This window comes from Neofelis nebulosa, chromosome 6, assembly GCF_028018385.1.
Source record: "Neofelis nebulosa isolate mNeoNeb1 chromosome 6, mNeoNeb1.pri, whole genome shotgun sequence".
In the NCBI taxonomy this organism is placed as follows: Eukaryota; Metazoa; Chordata; class Mammalia; order Carnivora; family Felidae; genus Neofelis; species Neofelis nebulosa.
Window position 1 is genome coordinate 142,983,459 of NC_080787.1, and position 19,509 is coordinate 143,002,967.

Genomic DNA, 19,509 nt, shown 5'->3' on the forward strand with positions numbered 1-19,509 from the left:
AATAGGGTATTTTAGTTGATTATTATCATTTCATGCTGCCCCTGGGTCAGGATAAGGAATGAACTATTATGTTATACTGCTGCTCTCCTGCCCATAAGATAAGGTGCCATAGGAAAATATGCATACCTTGGCAGAGAAGTACCACACAGTAACACCCCTCTAGCCAGCAGTTTTCTAGCAATTCATCCCTCTCCAGAAAAGTGAAAAAGCCATTGGGTCAAAGCTCACGTATCTTACACCTTCTTTGTGGGAAAGGAGTACAATTACTCTGTAAGCCTGTATCCTTAGCATCTTCCTAATGTTCACATTTTAATAGTGGTGGCTACTTTGTAACTACCTTTAGATTTTCTGGGACTGCTGTTTTTACAAGGCTTCTGGTTCAGGTATTTTAAAGCAAGGCTGCAGGGTCACTGTGGTTACTGTCACAGTAGGATGTGATTGTAGTTGACAAGGGAAGAGATAGTTGTTGTATCATTTATAAAATGGGGTTACACAAGATAACCTTTAGGACTTCTTTAATATTAACCCTGATGAACAAGTTTTCTAATTAATTTTTCTTGGCTTCAGTTTACTTATTTCAAAAATAAAGATAATGATGCCTTCCTTGACCACCTCTAAGAATTTGTTTAAATATTTAAAATATTGGCTTGTTTTAGAATGTTTAGAAAAGCTCGTTTAAGTAAAATAGTAAGATTATTTTTTCAGTATTTGCGAAGTTAATACAAGTTCTAGGGACACCTGGTTAGCTCGCTCAGTTAAGCGTCTGACTCTTGATTTTGGCTCAGGTCATGATCCCATGGTTGAGGGATTGAGCCCTGTGTTGGGCTCCATGCTGACCGCACAGAGCCTGCTTGGGATTCTCTCTCTGCCCCTCCCTAGCTTGCTCTCTCTCAAAAATAAACATTAAATAAATACAAGTTCTAATATTATGTTTTTAAAATTTTTTTAAGTGATTATTTCAGACAGAGAGAGAGAGAGAGAGTGTGTGTGTGTGTGTGTGTGTGTGAGCAAGGGAGGGGCAGAGAGAAAGGGAGACACAGAATTGGAAGCAGGCTCCAGGCTCCACACTGTCAGTGCAGAGGCCCATGCAGAACTCCGTCTCACGAACTGTGAGATCATGACCTGAGCTGAAGTTGGATGCTTAACTGATTGAGCCACTGAGACGACCCCAAGAAAATCTATTTTAAAGTTATTAGGAGTATAATTTTGCACTAGAATGTATAAAGTATTTATTTTATACAGATACATATATACACACTTACAGTATTTGTGTATGTACATAGGTGCGAATAGAAAATTCTGGAAGGCAATCTACCAGTCTTTTAACAGTGGTCATTTCTTAAGAGAGCAGTAGGTGGATAGTGTGCAGTGAATGAGATCTTTCAATATTTGGAATTTTTCATTTGGAATTACCATGTTACATTTATAATATCCCTCAAACCCAAAATACTACGTTTCTTAGCTTTTGTGAGAAAGAGGGAGTTAGTCTATCTTAATAATAATACTATTTTTTTAATGTTTTATTTTATTTTTGAGAGAGAGAGTGCAAGCAGGGGAGGGGCAGAGAGAGAGGGAGACACAGAATCTGAAGCAGGTTCCAGGCTCTGAGCTGTCAGCACAGAGCCCAACGCGGGGCCTGAACCCATGAACCATGAGATCATGACGTGAGCTGAAGTTGGACATTCAGTCAACTGAGCCGCCTGGGCACCCAATGATACTGCTACTTTTCAATGCTAATTAATATAATGAGATCACATTTTGTATATATCAACTGCACATTTATTTTTAATATTTATTTATTTTGAGATAGAGCACGCACATGAGCAGAGGAGGGGCCGAGAGAGGGGGAGAGAGAATTCCAAGGAGGCTCTGTGATGTCAGTGCAGAGCCCAGTGAGGGGCTGGAATTCATGAACCACGAAATTGTGACCTGAACCAAAATCAAGAGTTGGATGCTTAACCAGCTGAGCCACCCAGGTGCCCCTGACTAAATCCTTTAGAGAGTGAGCTTGCTTGTTAAAGGTTGGAAGATTGTTAAGCCTTATTTGACGATTGCTTAAAATTCATATTGAAGTGAAATTTGTTTAGCTGTTACTTGGTCAGTAGATGCATAAGCTTCATAATCTGATGTCTTTTGATCAGAGTCTTCTTGGTTATTAGTTAGGTTGATGCTACTCAATGGCAATGTCTCCACAAGCATCTACCGTCTTACTCAGTGGCTCACTTGTGTATGTTCAGTTGGCTGCTAGCTGGTGGGCTGTTTTGTTGGGTGTTTGGAAACCGAGCGTCTGGGTAGGCAGAAGAACTGGGTTTGGGACATGGTTCTGTAGCTTACTACCAATTTGAATTGCGTTAGGTTACTTACCCTAAATTTATCCATCTATAAAATGAGAACAATATTAATGTGTCATTCTGAAGATAAAAGCGATACAGCCTTTATGATAGTACTTAATAATTGACAAAGTGTATGAAAAGTAATTATTACTATCTTTCTTCTTCATCATGCTACTGCCTGTCCCTTGTTTTAATTCTGTATATTTGTTGCTCATATTTCTGGAATCATTTCACCCGAAGGCCTGGTAGGCTCTTGTTCTTATCCTCTCTCTGATACTTAGTCTTTGGTATTTATTCTTTATTTCTTTAACTGTTATCTCTTAAGGAATGACTTGTATTTTTGCTTTTCTCTTCTGGGATTCAGTCTCATGTTTTTTAGTTATTTTGTATCCATGTGCACGTGAAATTATATTGTTATCACTTGAATCTAAACTTGTATTCCTTCCACAAACTTCTTTTAGACTTTCTCTTTTTTTCTTCTCATTTTATATAAAAGAATATTTTAATTCTTGTCCTTAGGAACTGGAAAGACTATACATATTTGGAAATGAGCCTGTACCAAACACTGGCCAAAGAAAAATCTGCGACTCTATGCCTTATCTTTGTTCTGGTCACTCAGAGATACAGTGTTATCAGCTGTGATTGTTGTTGCTTTTTGCCTCACATTATTTTTGTCTGTGTGTTCAACGTGGTCTACTTTCCCTTCTGCATAGATACAGGACCCCCTTTTCACATTCTAATATGCCACATCTCTGAGGCCTGATGGGAATACTAATATTCTGTGTTATGTTGTCTTGTGACTGACATCACCCATCTGGTATGTTTCACTTTCCCCTGATTGCCACATCTTATTCATTGTTAGAGAAAATATTGTGACTGGGTTTTTCTTTTCCACCTGTCTCATGACAGGGTTCTGACCCTCTTGCCCAGGTAACTGCATACGATTAAGAGATGTTTCAAGAACAAAGCTGCTAGCTATTTCAGATTCCTGTCTTACAAAGTGATGGAACAGCTCTGATGCAGGTTTTCAAAACATGGCTTTTATTTGCTTTTCCTACAGTCTAGTCTTCCGTCCTCCCCGGATGCTCTAGCCTGAACCTAGACTTCCTCTTTATGTCAGTAGTAAAATCATACTCCCAAATACCCAGACTTGAGAACTTGGAATTTTCCTAGTTGCCTCTTTCATTTATATCTTCTCAGTCATAAAATCCAATGAGTTATTTTTAAAAATGTGTTCTGCATCCTTCCTTTTTATTCTTAGTATTAAATAATAAAAATAAAATGTTGATACTTTAGTCCAGGTCCTCATTATGTCCCCCCTTTGGTTTGTTATAGTTAGTTTTGAGTTGGCTTTTAATTTACTATTCTCTGTTCTCTCTAGTTCATACTGTAGAACTAAGTCTTTTTATATTATTAGATTAATTTTTACTACATTAATCTTTTCAGACAACTGTTTTGCTTGAATTGCTTTATACTTTTAAAAACATTTTGGGGCGCCTGGGTGGCGCAGTCGGTTAAGCGTCCGACTTCAGCCAGGTCACGATCTCACGGTCTGTGAGTTCGAGCCCCGCGTCAGGCTCTGGGCTGATGGCTCAGAGCCTGGAGCCTGTTTCCGATTCTGTGTCTCCCTCTCTCTCTGTCCCTCCCCCGTTCATGCTCTGTCTCTCTCTGTCCCAAAAAATAAAATAAACGTTGAAAAAAAAAAAAAACAAAAAAAACATTTCATATTACCTTTGCGTTCAACTGTGCAGACTTCTTAGCTATGGGTTTCAGGCTTTTTATAAGACTATATTTTAGAAATGAGTAAGATATTTATAAGTAAATGTAGAAGTGTGCTTATCATATACATCGTATGTACACAACACTATGAAATGGGAACTTTATAGTAATATATGAAGGTATGCATTATATATTCTTATCTATGTGTCTTATTGTTTTGGTACTCTGATTCTCCAGTAGGAAAGCACAGCATTCTATTGATATTCTAGTGAATTCCCATTAGGAAATAGCCCTCTTCTCCAATCCTTCTTGAAAATTGCTATTTGTAAAGAGATTTATTGATGAGTGTGTTATGAATGTAAATAGTGTGGAAGCAGAATCACAGCTGTTAACAGAAATGCTCTCTTTTTCCAGTCAGCGCATTTCACTTCCGTTTTCTTTATTAAACCTTTTCTCTGTTAGCAAATGCATATACATTTCATTTGTTTGAATGTAGCATTTTTTATCCTGGCACTAAATTATGCCATGTGTTTTGTTTTCATGAGGCAAAATCTTCAGTTTCTCATGGGTCCCCCAAATTTTAAATACCACTTTAGTATATTATTCCTCTGTTAAATGCAAATGAGAATTTGAGAGAAGAGAAACAAAGATCCTCAGCCACTAATAGTTAAGTAAATTGTTTTCCCATACATCAGTTTTTTAATATACACACCTCAAATTAGTGTCTTCACAGAATTACCCATGATTACATTTTAAAGACATTAGGGATAATTAGCTGACCATGGTGAATTTCAGAATGCTAAGAATCTGCTATATCATAGTAATGGTATGTCATCCCCTTCTATGTCAGTAGATTGTTACATATTTGAGGTGAAGTTCTTCAAGGTTTTTGTTGTTGTTGTTGTTGTTGTTGTTTTTTGTGTTTTTTTTTGGTTTCTTAAGGGCTTAATATTGTGCATATCTGCAGATCTAGTTAGTGACTGTTGGTTTAATTATATTTAAATCATTGTTTGGCTTTGACCTATTAATTGGTTGAATTTGGCTTGGTATTTCTCAGTTCTTTGTTTTTAGTTGATAACACCTTGATAATAAGACTTTATTGATCTGAGTAAGAATATTGAGTGGTGATGATTAACTCTGAAAGTCAATTTGAAAATTGTATAGAAGAATGATTATTATACAATATTGTAAATGATATTGGGGATTATTTCAGAGTGAAGCATTCTTCTGCTTTGAAATAATTTCTTATTTTCATGAATATTGGCATAGAATTATAAATAAAAGGCTGCAAAGATTTTTTGTTTTTGATGTTTATTTTTGAGAGAGAGAGCGAGCAAGCAGGGGAGGGGCAGAGAGAGAGGGAGACAGAGAATCTGAAGCAGGCTCCACACTGTCAGCGTAGAGCCTGACATGGGGCTTAAACTCAACAAACCATGAGATCATGACCTGAGCCGAGACCAAGAATGGATGCTTAACAGACTTTAGCCACCCAGTGCCCAAGGCTGGAAAGATTGAAGTTCAGGGGGGAAAAATAAATGTATATCTTTACCTGTGGTTTTCATATTCCACTTCTTTGAGCAAAATAGATCTGTTTCATTTGAGTGAATTTAAATATGAAGAAGCCTGATAAATTTTTGCCGATTTGTATTTGGTTACTTGATTACCGTTGGAACCCAGTAAGCTGCTTGATCAAAGTTGAGTATGCATATATGTGGATACCTGATATGTTCAAGGAACTATTTTAGACATTGTGGAGGATATGAAATAAAGGATACTGATATTGGTTCCTGTTTATTGAAGGTTTACAATATGTGAGGTCAGTGCTTTCCAAAGTGGGTGGATGAATGGAAAGATGGATAGCCAGGTAGGTAGGTAGATAGAGACAGACAGACAGACAGACTAAACAGAGAACAAATTATGACCAAATAAATTTACCCTTGTGATAAGATTGCTGTGAAGGTCATAAGCAGGGTGTATAACAGTTGCAGGAGGATATATACATCACTAGTGGCACAGTGTGATTTAAGATATGAAAGTTAACTCCCTTTTCCCATTTTACTGATTACAACTAGGAAAAAGTCTGAGTTTTGTACCACTATGTCTTTTACATTTCTAGGTATTTGCTGTCTTTAAAAAAATAAAACAGGGGCGCCTGGGTGGCGCAGTCGGTTGAGCGTCCGACTTCAGCCAGGTCACGATCTCGCGGTCCGTGAGTTCGAGCCCCGCGTCAGGCTCTGGGCTGATGGCTCGGAGCCTGGAGCCTGTTTCCGATTCTGTGTCTCCCTCTCTCTCTGCCCCTCCCCCGTTCATGCTCTGTCTCTCTCTGTCCCAAAAAAAAAAAAAAAAAAAAAAAAAAAGTTGAAAAAAAAAATTAAAAAAAAATAAAACAGATCGCACTTTAGACTCAGCCTTTGGCAAGAATTATCCAGAGAGAATTTAATCATGTTTTACTTTCCTTATAATTAATTTTAGTATTACCTTCTACTTATGACTGTGGGCTAGCTAGAACAGTGTCTCAACAAATTTTTACAACCCACAATAAGAAATATAATTTGTGGGGGTACCTGGGTGGCTCAGTTGGTTGAGTGTCCAACTCGTGATTTCAGCTCAGGTCATGATCCCAGGGTCGTGGGATCAAGCCCAATGTCAGGCTCCACACTGAGCATGGAGCCTGCTTAAGATATTCTCCCTCTGCTCCTCTCTCCTGCTCGTGCGCTGTCTCTCTCTCTTGCTGTCTCTCAAATTAAAAAAAAAGAAGCAATTTAATATGTGTCATGAGCCAATAGTCACATATGTAAATATAACAGGACACAAGTCTCACCCAAGAGTAGTCAGTGTGTACTTCGTTATTTTCTATTTTATTCTGTTTTATTTTAATTGGGCTATAATTACCATGAAAAAGTTTTCATTAGTTGATTAATTAAATTGTGGTTTGAAAAAAAGTGAAAGAAAAAAATGCATGAAATAGAAAAAGGAATGTGTGGTAGGACTTTTGTTTAATTGTAAGAAAATTATGTGTGCCTAATAAATTATATTCAGTTGTTATAACACATATTTTTCTGAATGTTTTTCTTATTTTTACATTTAATTCTTACATTTATAAAACTAGTTATTACAGATATTTTATATTTGTCATGTAATATATTAGGTGTTTCCATATTTCCATGTTAATAATGTATGTATGTTGGCTTTCTGTCTCTTAGAATACCTTACTAAATTTTTATTCTTGAACATTTTTTAACTGTTATATAAAATATTGATGTGGGGGCGCCTGGGTGGCTCAGTTGGTTAAGTGTCTGACTTTGGCTCAGGTCATGATCTCGCGGTTCGTGAGTTTGAGCCCCACATCAGGCTGTCTGCTGTCAGCACAGAGCCCTCTTTGGATCCTCTGCCCTCCCCCCGCCCCCCCTTCCCCTGCCCCACTTTTGTGCACGCTTGCTCTCTCAAAAAAAATACACATTTAAAAAAATGTAAAAATTCCATGATTCTGACTTTTTGCTTCTTAAAATATATGAAGTCACTCATAAACATTTTGTAGCTCTTGTATTTAACACCATACTACCTTTTCCTTCCAGACATTAGTTTTCAGTTCTAAAATTTTCAAATTTTCAGTTGGTTCTTTTTTGTAGTTTTTCTTTCCTTGATGAAAACTTCTGTTTTTGCGTTTATTTCAAGAATTTGCTCCTTTGCCTTATTGGAGATGATTATGATTTCTTTAAAGTTTGATAATTCCAACATCAGCATCTTCCTGTGGTTGGCATCTGTTGATTATCCTTTCACTTGAGCGTTTTCCTGGTGTGTGTGTGTGTGCGTGCATGCGTGTGTGTGTGTGTGTGTGTGTGTGTGTGTGTGTGTGTGTGTTTGTATGTCCAGGAAGTTTGGCTTGTATACTGGACATTTTCAGTATTATATTGTAGGACTTTGTTAATATCATCTTAAGAATGTTGATTTGTTTTCTTTAGCAGGCATTCAGCTTGGTTAGGTTCAGGATGCAATTTCTGTCTTCCCTTTTTGTAGTGGTTTTAACGTCAGTTCCATCTTACAAGCATTTTGCGTTTTGCTGTTTAGGTGTACTCAAAACATGTGCCACTCAGGAGTTAGTGGTTTATACAGATTTTTGTTCTCAGAGCCTTTGCTGGGTTTGTTTTGGGCCTGTTTCACGCAAACACAATTCCAGAATGAGCCCAAGACTTTTAAGTTCCTGCACAGAATCAGAGGATCCTCCTCAGATCTCTGTACAATTCCCATACTCTCTCTAGATCCCAGGGCATCCTTTTCTCTGTTCTCTGGCCAAAAAATCAGGTTTCTCTCCGTGTTGAGCCTTCAGAGATGAAGTGGTGAGAGAAAAAAATGGGGATTTTGGATAATAAAGCCCCTTTTCCTAGTTCCTCTATCTGGAAGTTGCTATTCTTTGGGGGGTTTTTAGGTGCTGGCAACAGTTGCTTCTCTCCAACCCATCGCAGGGCCCAGGGGGAAATGGGAGGCGGGAAGAAAAGAAGATTGCTCCTGATGCCCAGCTCAGCAGCATGGAAGAGGCCTTTTACCTGGTGTTCAGGCTGGACACGAGGGGTTTCCTCTAGTGTTTCTGCCTCTAGCATTGGCTGCAGTGATTCTGCCTACTCTCGGGGATCGAAGCCTGTACATAATACAATTATTTACAACATAAAGCAATATGAAATTTACCTCAGTCCCTTCCCCTGCCATCACCGGTTATTCTACTCCAGTTTCTGGTCAGCTTCCTGTTGTTTTTACTTCTCAGTCCTCAGGTAGCCTCAGGTTGCCTTTGTGTGTTTAGTCTGGCATTTTTAGTTGTACTCAGTGGGGGGAGAGAGGCTGTATTGGCTTGCTCCATCTTGGCTCACTGCAACTCTGGTATACCACTTTAAGAGGTTTTTGTCGTTTTGAGAGAGAGAGAGAGAGAGAGAGAGAGAGAGAGAGAGAGGGTGAGCGAGCGTGAGTGCGAGCAGGGGAGGGGCAGAGGGAGAGAGTGAGAGAATAAGCCCACATTGTGCATGGAGCCTGACTCCGGGCTCAATATCACAAATGTGAGATCATGACCTGAACTAAAATCAAGAGTCACTCAGGCACCCCAAGAGTATTGTTTTATCCACTTTATCCCAAGAATTTGGGAAGGATATGTAAATTTTTGTATTGAATTAAGGGACTACGCAAATAAGTTTTTGTTGTCTAAATTTAGTTTTTTAAGTAGTAGTTTTTTGGGGGAGAGTTGATTATAGTTTTTCTTTGTTACTAACACAGTTTTATTTATTAAAAAAAATTTTTTTAGTGTATTTATTTTTTCAGAGAGAGAGCGCATGAGCAGGGGAGGGGCAGAGTGAGAGGGAGACACAGAATCTGAAGCAGGCTCCAGGCCCTGAGCTGTCAGCACAGAGCCCGATGCAGGGTTTGAACTCAACGAGCTCTGAGATCATGACCTGGGCCGAAGTCAGATGCTTAACTGACTGCCCCCCCCAGGCACCCCCACTAACACAGTTTTAAACTGTAAGTTAGATTCTAAGATAAATGGCTTCCTTTTTATAAGAGTGTTCAAAACTATACTATTAATCTTAGACCCCTGCCATGGTTGAGAAATAGAATGTTCTCCTTGGTAATATACAAGGTTAATTATTTATGTGAAAATACTTTAGCCCATAGGAAAGCATAATTAGTTACAAAGCATGTAAACATATATGTTTGTCATAATAATTATGTTAGCACTTATACATATCAAATTCTGGCTTTTTAAAAAATACTTATTTTTGATAGAGTGCATATGAGGAAGGGGCAGAGAAGGAGTGACAGAGGATCTGAAGCAGGCTCTGCACTGACAGGCTAACAGTAGCGAGCTGCTGAGTTGGACTCTCAACTGACTAAGCCACCCACCGCCTCACCAAAAGCGTAGTGTGTAGGTTTGATCTTACTAGACAGATGTTTGCGTCCTTCACATTTATAATTTTAAGAAAATAGGCATCATTTTTCCCGATAATATTTTATACTTCTGTATTTTCTGTCTTTTATTTTAGAAGAGAGCATACATGAGCTGGGGAGAGGGGCAGATGGGGTGAGAGAAGGGAGAGAGAGAGGACAGCGAGAGAAAGAGGGAATCTTAAGTAGGCTCCATGCTCAGTGCAGAGACTGATTCAGGACTTGATCCCAGGACCCTACGATCATGACCTGAGCCAAAATCAAAAGTCAGATGCTCAACCTACTGAGTCACCCAAGTGCCCCACTTTTTTTTTTTTCAAAGAGGTTCTGGATTTGAGATCCTGACAGAGGTATAGTTTTGCATACCCTTCACTAAATAATAATTACTTTCGTTGTATACTTAATTATACTTTGCAGACTGTTTGTTAGAATATTACCTGTCTCCAGAAGCATGCTGTCTGTTCCATGAGGACAGAAATGTTGTCAGTCTCTTCTATTGGATCCATAATGCCTGGCACTAATGAGTATTTTTGGATTGAGTGATGAATTGTTGGATTATAGAGAATTTGTATTTTCTGTCATCTTTGGGCTTTTAAAAATATTTTCCAGTTTTTCTGTACTAAAATATAATCACAGAAAAGGTTTTAAAGCCTAAAAGCCTTTAAGGTTATATTTTAAAGGAAAAGATTATTTCTTAATTTTGCTCATTGATTTTTAGATTTATAACATTTTAGATTTTATGTGCTGTGATGTTTCAATTACATATGGTTTATTTATTTCAAAGATGCACTTGAAACATTGGAAATTTTTAAAAAGTTTTTTAAAATATTTATTTTTGACAGAGAGAAAGCAAGTGAGGGAGGAACAGAGAGAGAGAGGGAGACACAGAATCCGAAGCAGGCTCCAGGTTTGGAGCTATCAGCACAGAGCCCAACTCGAGGCTTGAACTCACAAACCGTGAGATCATGACCTAAGCTGAAGTCGGATGCTTAACCGACGGAGCCATCCAGTCACCTCAAAACATTGGACATTTTTATACTGGCACATTATTAGTTTAAAATCAGGAGCTGTGCCTTTGTTAAAAGCTTGATCTGGGGCGCCTGGCAGAATATCTGTAACATATCTTTTGCTCTAAAAAGTTCTGATTGTTCAAGAATATTTCTACTTCAATGGAAATAACCCAAGCTTACGTATAGTTTTCATTCAAACATTTGTTACAAAGAAATATGCTTTAAAAAATCTGAGGTAGGGGCAGCTTGGTGGCTCAGTTGGTCCAGCTGGGTGGCTCAGAATTTGCGGTCTGTGAGTTTGAGCCCCGAGTCGGCCTCTGTGCTGACAGCTCAGAACCTGGAGCCTGCTTCAGATTCTTTGTCCCCCTCTCTGTCTGCCACTCCCCTGCTCACATCCTCTCACAAAAATAAAAAACATTAAAAAAAAAAAATCTGGGGCGCCTGGGTGGCTCAGTCAGTTAAGTGTCAGACTTCAGGTCAGGTCACAATCTCGTGGCCCATGAGTTTGAGCCCTGCGTCGGGCTCTGTGCTGACAGCTCAGAGCCTGGAGCCTGCTTCAGATTCTTTGTCTCCCCCTCTCTCTCTGCCCCTCCCTCACTTGTGCTGTTTCTCTCTCTCTCTCTCTCTCAAAAATGAATAAATGTAAAAAAATAAAAATTTGAGTATAAAGTCACTGTTGGTTGCATTATTCTTTTAGAACATGCTTTTAGTGTTGCATTTTCTTAGTGTTGAATCTGCTACTGTTAATTCTGTTGTTACTTTCTGGTCACATTCTGCTATGTCAAGTGCAACTGATTTTATGTTACTTCAATACATGCTTATTGTATCTAATATTTCATTGTATCTAATATTTATCTCAAATCAAAAAATAATTTGGAAGACCCTGCTATATAGGAGAGGAGAACTTGTATATTAGGGAGTGACAAATTTTGGATGTAGTTGAAGTAAACCTTTTAGTAAAGTATTCGTTCTCAGGTATTACAGTTGGAGAATAATCTCTTTAAAGTGACTATCAGTGAAACAAGTCTCTTACTTACTTTTTTTATTCCTATATGCAAAACACTGAATTTCTATTTTTTTATGTTTCAAGTTATTTAGGAATTTTTTTTTCATTTTAATTTTGACTTTGAATTATAAAAATAACTTTCACAAAAATATTTTGCGAAAGTTAAAAAAACCTACACAGTCAAGATATAATGAAGAAAAATCATTTACAGCTTTTTTTCAACGTTTTTTTTTTTTTTTTTATTTATTTTTGGGACAGAGAGAGACAGAGCATGAACGGGGGAGGGGCAGAGAGAGAGGGAGACACAGAATCGGAAACAGGCTCCAGGCTCCGAGCCATCAGCCCAGAACCTGACGCGGGGCTCGAACTCACGGACCGCGAGATCGTGACCTGGCTGAAGTCGGACGCTTAACCGACTGCGCCACCCAGGCGCCCCTACAGCTTTTTTAACTGTGTACGTTTTCTGTTGGTGTGTAACACATTGCCACAAATTTAGCTTGTGGCTTAAAGGACCACAGATTTATTTTACAAATTCCATGGGTCATGACCCAAGCACTAGTTTGCTGCCTTTGCTGATGGGCTCACCAGGCAGAAATCTAGGAGTCATCTAGGCTGGATGCTCTCATTCAAGACATGGGTTTCTCTTCCAGCTTCATTTAGGTTGCTGACTGAATACAGTTCCTTGCTGTTATAGGGTTGAGGTCTAGTTAGTTCGCTAGCTATGGGCTGGGGTGTTGCTCTCAGTTCCTACCAGCTACCTCAGGTCCTAGTAGTCATGTGGCCCCCTCACACGGCCATGTGAGAGAGCTAGATCTTTGGTGGCTCTTCTAATGACACTAGTCCTGTTGAGTCAGTCTTATGATCTCTTGTAACTTTACACTCTTACAATCTCATGTCACTTTACCACCATGTAGGCTCTATTTTCAAATACAGTCACATTAGTGGTTGGGGATTCAACATAAGAATTTTTAGGGGAGAGATACTGTGGAGGGCCATTGTGGCAAGTATAGTTAAAACAAGATTGCACTAAAATATGATTATTATATTTTTCAAAGTAACATAGGCATGTAATTTTTTTAAGGACAAAAGAAATTTTATTTGAAGCTCATCCTTCTCACCTTACGCTGGATCCTCCAAAGAGAAAAATGTTTTAGTTCTTAATACTTTAGTTCCTTTGCTGATTACGTTCATGTATCTAAGCAGTATTTTTGTAATACTGTTCCTTGAATAGTCGATTTTAGAGGTTATTGACTTTTTGCAAGAATAGATGAGGCATTAGTTCACTTGTGTTGCTCTTGCTGTCTTTAATACCTCAATTTTGCGTGGTGGGACTCTGGAATTAGGCAGGACAAATTATTTTCCTCTGGGTGTATCTTCTGTGTGTACTGTGGCTTGTGGTTTCCTCTTTATGTCCTCAGTTACTAATCCCCTTAATAATATTTCCAGTTTTTGTAAATTTGTGACATCTTGTTTGCAGATTATACTCCCCTTCCTATTCTGTTTTCATTGTGAGGTTTTGTTTTTTTTGTTTTTTTTTCCACCTGTTTAAAATTGTATTCCTTTATTGTCCTCCTAATAGGAGGAAGAGGAGAAAAGAGGAGGAGTCAGCTTGCTGTCTTGAATTTAAAGTATTAGGATTGTGTTTGTTCCACAATTTCTGATTTTCTGATTTTGGAGATTTGAGGGATTCTAACTAGTACTATCAAGGCAGTAAAGGACCATTGTTGGGAAAGATGGATTGGATTGATCACTGTTTTAGTTATTTTAGGTTTACATAGTGGGTTAATTCCATTGATCATGGAGCCACACCCTTGAAGGTTTAACAATTAACCTGTAAATGAGCAAGATTTTACCTAAATTTGATTGTTCTCCTGGGTGGTCAGTTAAGTTCTTTTTTGGGCTCTTCCAAGGTAATGATAGAATTCATGTAATACCTATGCTCAAATTGGGAAAGGCACTGAAGTTTTTGAAGTGAGTTCCCTTAAAATAACAGCATGAAGTACAACATTTTGTTAAGTTTTGGGTGATGAGTCACACTCAGCGTGTGGAAGAGGGTGGATCAAGGAGGACATGAATATGCTTTCCAGAGACATGAGATTGCAGTGTTTATCTAAAAGGAAAAAAAAGTGCACAGTTCTAGGATTGAGAAACATTGCCCAAGTTCAGAGTTGGCCTGCTTTTGTAGGTAACTTCTCTTGGAACATACCCTGCCCATTCATGTGTGAATTGGTCCTCGGTTGCTTTCTTGCAACAGGGGTAGAGCTGAGTAGTGTGATAAGAGACCATGTAGTCTTAAAAGTGTAAAATACTTACTGTGGTGACTATTCCTTGGCCTAATCAGTAGTTGACAGCTAGCAACTTTAAAGATCTTTATTCTAAATAAAGCAGCCAGCAGCAACTCACATATCTCAGTGTAGGTAAAAAATTTCTCAAAACTTGATTAAAGTCATTAGAAACTGATTTGATTAGTTGTTGTTTTCATATCTAAAAAATACATTTGATGTGCCTACAAGTTCCTGAAGGGAGTGAAACATAAGGAAGGAATTAATTAGACTGAAATCCAGGCTATTGTTTAATGTCTTTGTGTAAATAAGTCTTGAGTAGCCAAAGGAAAGGACAGGTCAAGACTGGGACTTCATTTCAGTCAGGTCAGACAGATACGGAGAGTTTGTATAAATAAAGGATTGTCACATGAGATTAAATAACATTAGAACATAGCATTTGAGGGGAAGAAGCTTGGTTTTCAGACACAGCAGGTATCAGTAGCCCTAGGAAAGTTAAAATAGTCTTAACAAAGGGAATAATTTGATGGAACAAACTAACAGGAATCAGCAGCCACTTTAGACTTTAGAAAACACTATAGCAGGGAGCCAACCAGACCCCAAAAAATTGATGTGTAGGATTAAAACATATACATGAGAAAACTGGATATCTAGAGATCCCAAGCTTAGAGTGCATGCAGCCCCGATCTTCTGACCCAAGCATAGTGGTGGGAATCATCAGGCAAATGGGAAAAAAAGTCCCCGAGTAAACTTTCATTCTTCTCCAATATTTTCCAGTATAAAACCAGATCACATGTTGAGAATACCGGGAGAATAACATTCGCAATTTTTGGTGAGGGATTGGTATTTCTGATTAGAATGAGGATTGAAATGAAGCTTGGCACTTCCTAATGGCAATATTGTAGCAGAATTAAGTTATCAGTTGGGTATTACAGGTTTATTACTGTCTATCACACATTATGTCATATCCTGTAGATTTAAAGATTAAATATACTCTCTTGATATACATTGGATTATTTATAGAAGTTTTTTAAAAGCTTTGAATGGTCTGACAGTGTATTTCATCACTATTTTCTTTTGCTAAAATACTGAATGTTGTAGTGATAATCGTACAATTCTCAACAAATAGTCTTTAATGCAGGTCCTAGAGGATTGAGTTTGATGTTGAGAGAATTGACAACAGTGAAATATATAGAACACTTAAATTGAGATAGAAGTTGAATAGAAGGAAGAGTGGATAATGACAAGCTGTCTCTGAAGTCATGTGCTTAGTTCACATTAGTTCATTAAATGTATAAATTTATACTCCACCTACTTCAAAGGAACTTTGAAGCAGCTTATCAAAATTAGACACCCATGAAAATACATTTTATTTTTAGATCCAGTAAAACTAATAGTTAAATATAGCACAGAAGTAGATGTCAATAGACATTTGAGATTTATGTTCAGACAAGTAGAAGAAACATCAGCAGGCTCACTTAGAAGCCAAGCCACAGGATGGGAGAAACATTAATTTTTTTTTTTTTTTGATTAAAAAAGTAAGCACATGAAAAGTAGCTGAATCATTATCCTGTTTCTGTATTCAAGGAGAAAATACTTTGGGAATTCTTGCATAAGGGATTTTTTGGGGGGTTAAAGATAATTTCTTTAACAGATTGGTAAAACACAGTGTACTTACAGTTTAGTAAAGGCATATGGTGGGGAATTAAATGAAATGATCTGTGTCCATATTCTGATGATCAGATTTAATAAAGAAATGAGATTTTAGAGAATCCAGAATAATGGTTAGCTGGAAGTGTATATATTAAGTGAGCCTTGGAAAAGTACTTTATTATCAGTATTTCTCTGAGTACTGCCTTAAATTTCTGCAGTAGCTGCATTTAAAAAGGGGGAGGAGATGTCTGGTGAAAGATGCCTTTTAAAAATGTTTTATAGGTCTAAATTGCATGTCCCCTAACTCACCCTCCAGCCCTCAGCACACACAAAGAGAACAAACGAAGCTTTGGTGTGCTGTGATATGGACGAATACTTGATTGAGACTTGGGGCTTTGCTACACGCAATGTATAGTCAACTTTGCTACATGCAATCTATAGTCAGCGCATAGAACCTGATGCGTTTTCATCTCCCTAGTAATAGAAGTTATTTTAGAATGGACTTGCAAGTATTGGAGTGAATAGATGTTTGATGGATCCCTTCATATTGTTCATTTAGATGGAGAATACCTACCAGAGAGAAGGATTTTAATTTTAATAATGGCTAGCCTTGTTGAGTAACTTTAATATGTTCTAAAAGCTTTATTATATGTGATGTTTCTGTGAGATGAGTTTCTACTTTGTGAATGAGAAAATGAAACTTCAGAGCTTTAGCAACTTGTAATAAGGTGACATAGTTGGAATTTCTATCCAGGTCTTTCTGTGCAAAGCTTGTACAATGTTGTGTCTTATGTGTATTCATTTTAATTTATTCTTTACAAATATTTATTTTTTGAAGATACTGAAGGTACAGTTTGGAGAAAAGGAAAAAATCTAAACAAAAAAGACACAGTTTCTATTTTTGAGCTTACTCTCTTGTAAGAGAAGGCAAGAGTGGGTCTCAGACAGGCAGCAGCCAGAGCCTATGAGAAATTCTGGGAAATTGACCTTTACTTTTTATATACAGCTTGGTGTAAGCACTGTAGAATGTGTTGATGTTATTTTGTACCTGGTGAGTAGACTGGCATACGGGTAAGAATTGAAGACAGAAATATATTAAAATTCCCTGTGAGGGGCACCTGGGCAGCTCAGTCGGTTAAACGACTGACTTCATCTCAGGTCATGGTCTCACGGTTCATGAGTTCCAGCCCTGCGTCGGGCTCAGCATTGACTGCTTGGAGCCTGGAGCCTGCTTCAGATTCTCTGTCTTCCCCTCTCTCTCTGCTCCTCCCCTACTGTGCTCACTCGCGCGCACTCTCTCTCTCTCTCTCTCTCAAAAATAAATAAATATTTAAAAAAAATTTCCTGTAAATTTGACAGAGGTAATTTCTTAAATCATCTGATGGGATCTTGACCCTAATGGGTGGCAGTGTCATCAACAGGTGGGTACTTCAACGGAAGGATATTTGTATGCCTCACAATTGATTTCAGCTTGAACAGCTCTTGTACCATTAATGTCATATTAACATAAACTGTATTAAAAGAACTAACATTCTTTGTCCTTGGTGTTACTGTCATTTGTGACAGTTCTTTTAAAAATCAAGTATTAGTTAAATGATCAATAAATAAATGTCAGAGTGCTATGATGAGTGCTTCAGAGCTGAATGACGTACAGTAAGAGCATGAAAGGGGAAGTATTGATCTGGCTGATTCCTCATTGGGTGTTGCTTAAACTAAGATGTATGACTGCACATTAACCAGCAAGGAGGCCATGGTGAGGAGTATTCCAAATAGAGGGAATGGGTCCATTTTAAAGGCTCTGTGGCAGGAAACTGAAAAAAACCATTGTGCCTAGAGCAAAGGGCTCAGGATGGGAGCATGGGGCGAAATGAGACTGGAAAGGTAGACAGGAATCGAACCATGTGTTTATTCAAAGCATGGGAAGTCATTGACCTTTTAAGGGGTATTAGTCAACTGATCAGATTAGTTTTTGAAAAGATAGGCGTGCACATCCATTTAGAGGTGTTGTCTGTGTGAGAGATGAAAGTGATTTGAGCTGTGGTTGTGATGGTGGTAGGAGTAGGAAGAGGAGACAAATATGGGGGAAACTGGGTAAAAATCAGTAGAATTCATTGATAGATGAAGCAAAACCTGTAGAGGACTCCCTAAATTGCCAGTTGACTAACATTCTGTTTAAGTTACTTTTAAAGTCTGTTCAGATTTATTTTGGCTGTATTCAAATGGCCAAAGCTTAGTTTTCAGACTTGAAATTAATAATCTTGTAGCATTATAGTTAAAATCTTAGCATCACTGAGTACAATGTAAATTTTAATCAGTATTCATTTAAGCTTAGTTATTTGTTCACTGCCTGATTTTTCCCACCTTTTTTTTTTTTTTTTTTTAATTATTTATTTACTATGAGACAGAACGAGAGCAATTGTGGGAGAGGGAGGGAGAATCCCAGGCAGGCTCTGCACCATCAGTTCAGAGCCTGATGCAGGATTTGAAATCACATACTATGAGGTCATGATCTGAGCCAAAGTCGGACGCTAAGCCTACTGTGCCGCTCAGGTGCCCCCTGATTTTCCCACCTTTTACTGATTTTCTCTCTAAGCAGTTTTATATCCTTTGCTTATATGAGAAATTTCAAAACAAAATTATTTTTTTTGGTGTGGGGGATTACTGCTAAACCTTAAATCCTTTGATTTCTAAAAAGTTTTGAGATATAATTTATATACCATACAGTTAACCAATTTGAAGTGTATAATTCAGTGGCATTTAGTATGACTGTACAACATTACCACAATCAATTTTAGAATATTTTTATTACTACCCAAAAGAAATGTTGTACACATTAGTAGTAACATATCATTTCTTCCAAATTCCCCCAGTTGTAGGCAGTCACCAGTAGATATGATTTTTCTGAACATATCATATCAATGGAATCTTGTAATATCTGGTCTTTTTAATATAGTTTTTTTAACTGAGTATAATGTTTTCAAGGTTCATCTATTATGTAGCATGTATCATTCCTTTTTTGATGGCTAATATTCTGAATGGTTTTAACATATTATGTTCATTCATCAGTTGATGGACATTGGGTGGTTTTCCACTTTTTTACATCACTTTTTTATGAGTAATGTTGTAATGACCATTTGTGTACAGTTTTTATGTGAACATTATTTTCAGTTCTTTTGGGTATATACCTGGGAGTGGAAATGCTGTGTCATATTATGTATTACTATGTTTCACTTTTTGAGGAACCACCAAGCCATTTTCCAAAGCTGCTGCCCCATTTTACATTCCCACTAGCATTGTATAAGCTTTCCAGTTTCTGCACATCCTTGCTCACTCTTGTGATTATCTGTCTTTTTGATTATAATCAAGTAAATGTGAAGTGGTAACTCATTGTGGGTTTTTGTTTTTGTTTTTGTTTTTTAATGTTTATTTTATTTTGAGAGAGAGAGAGAGAGAGAGAGAGACAGAGACAGAGACAGAGACAGCAAGCCAGAGCAGGGGAGGGGCAGAGGGAGAGGGAGAGAGAATCCCAAGCAGGCTCTGTCCTGTTCTGTACAAAGCCCCACACAGGGCTTGATCCCACA

The 19,509-nt window shown here is 37.9% G+C and overlaps 1 protein-coding gene and 1 pseudogene across 11 annotated transcripts in view; one reads left to right on the forward strand and one right to left on the reverse strand.

Annotated features, from left to right (window-relative positions):
* Positions 1–19,509, forward strand: part of SCAF8 (SR-related CTD associated factor 8) — a 225,003-nt gene that overhangs the window by 16,762 nt on the left and 188,732 nt on the right. The gene's annotated exons all lie outside the window — the stretch shown is intronic.
* On the reverse strand, positions 2,899–3,369 carry LOC131515081 (single-stranded DNA-binding protein, mitochondrial-like; annotated as a pseudogene).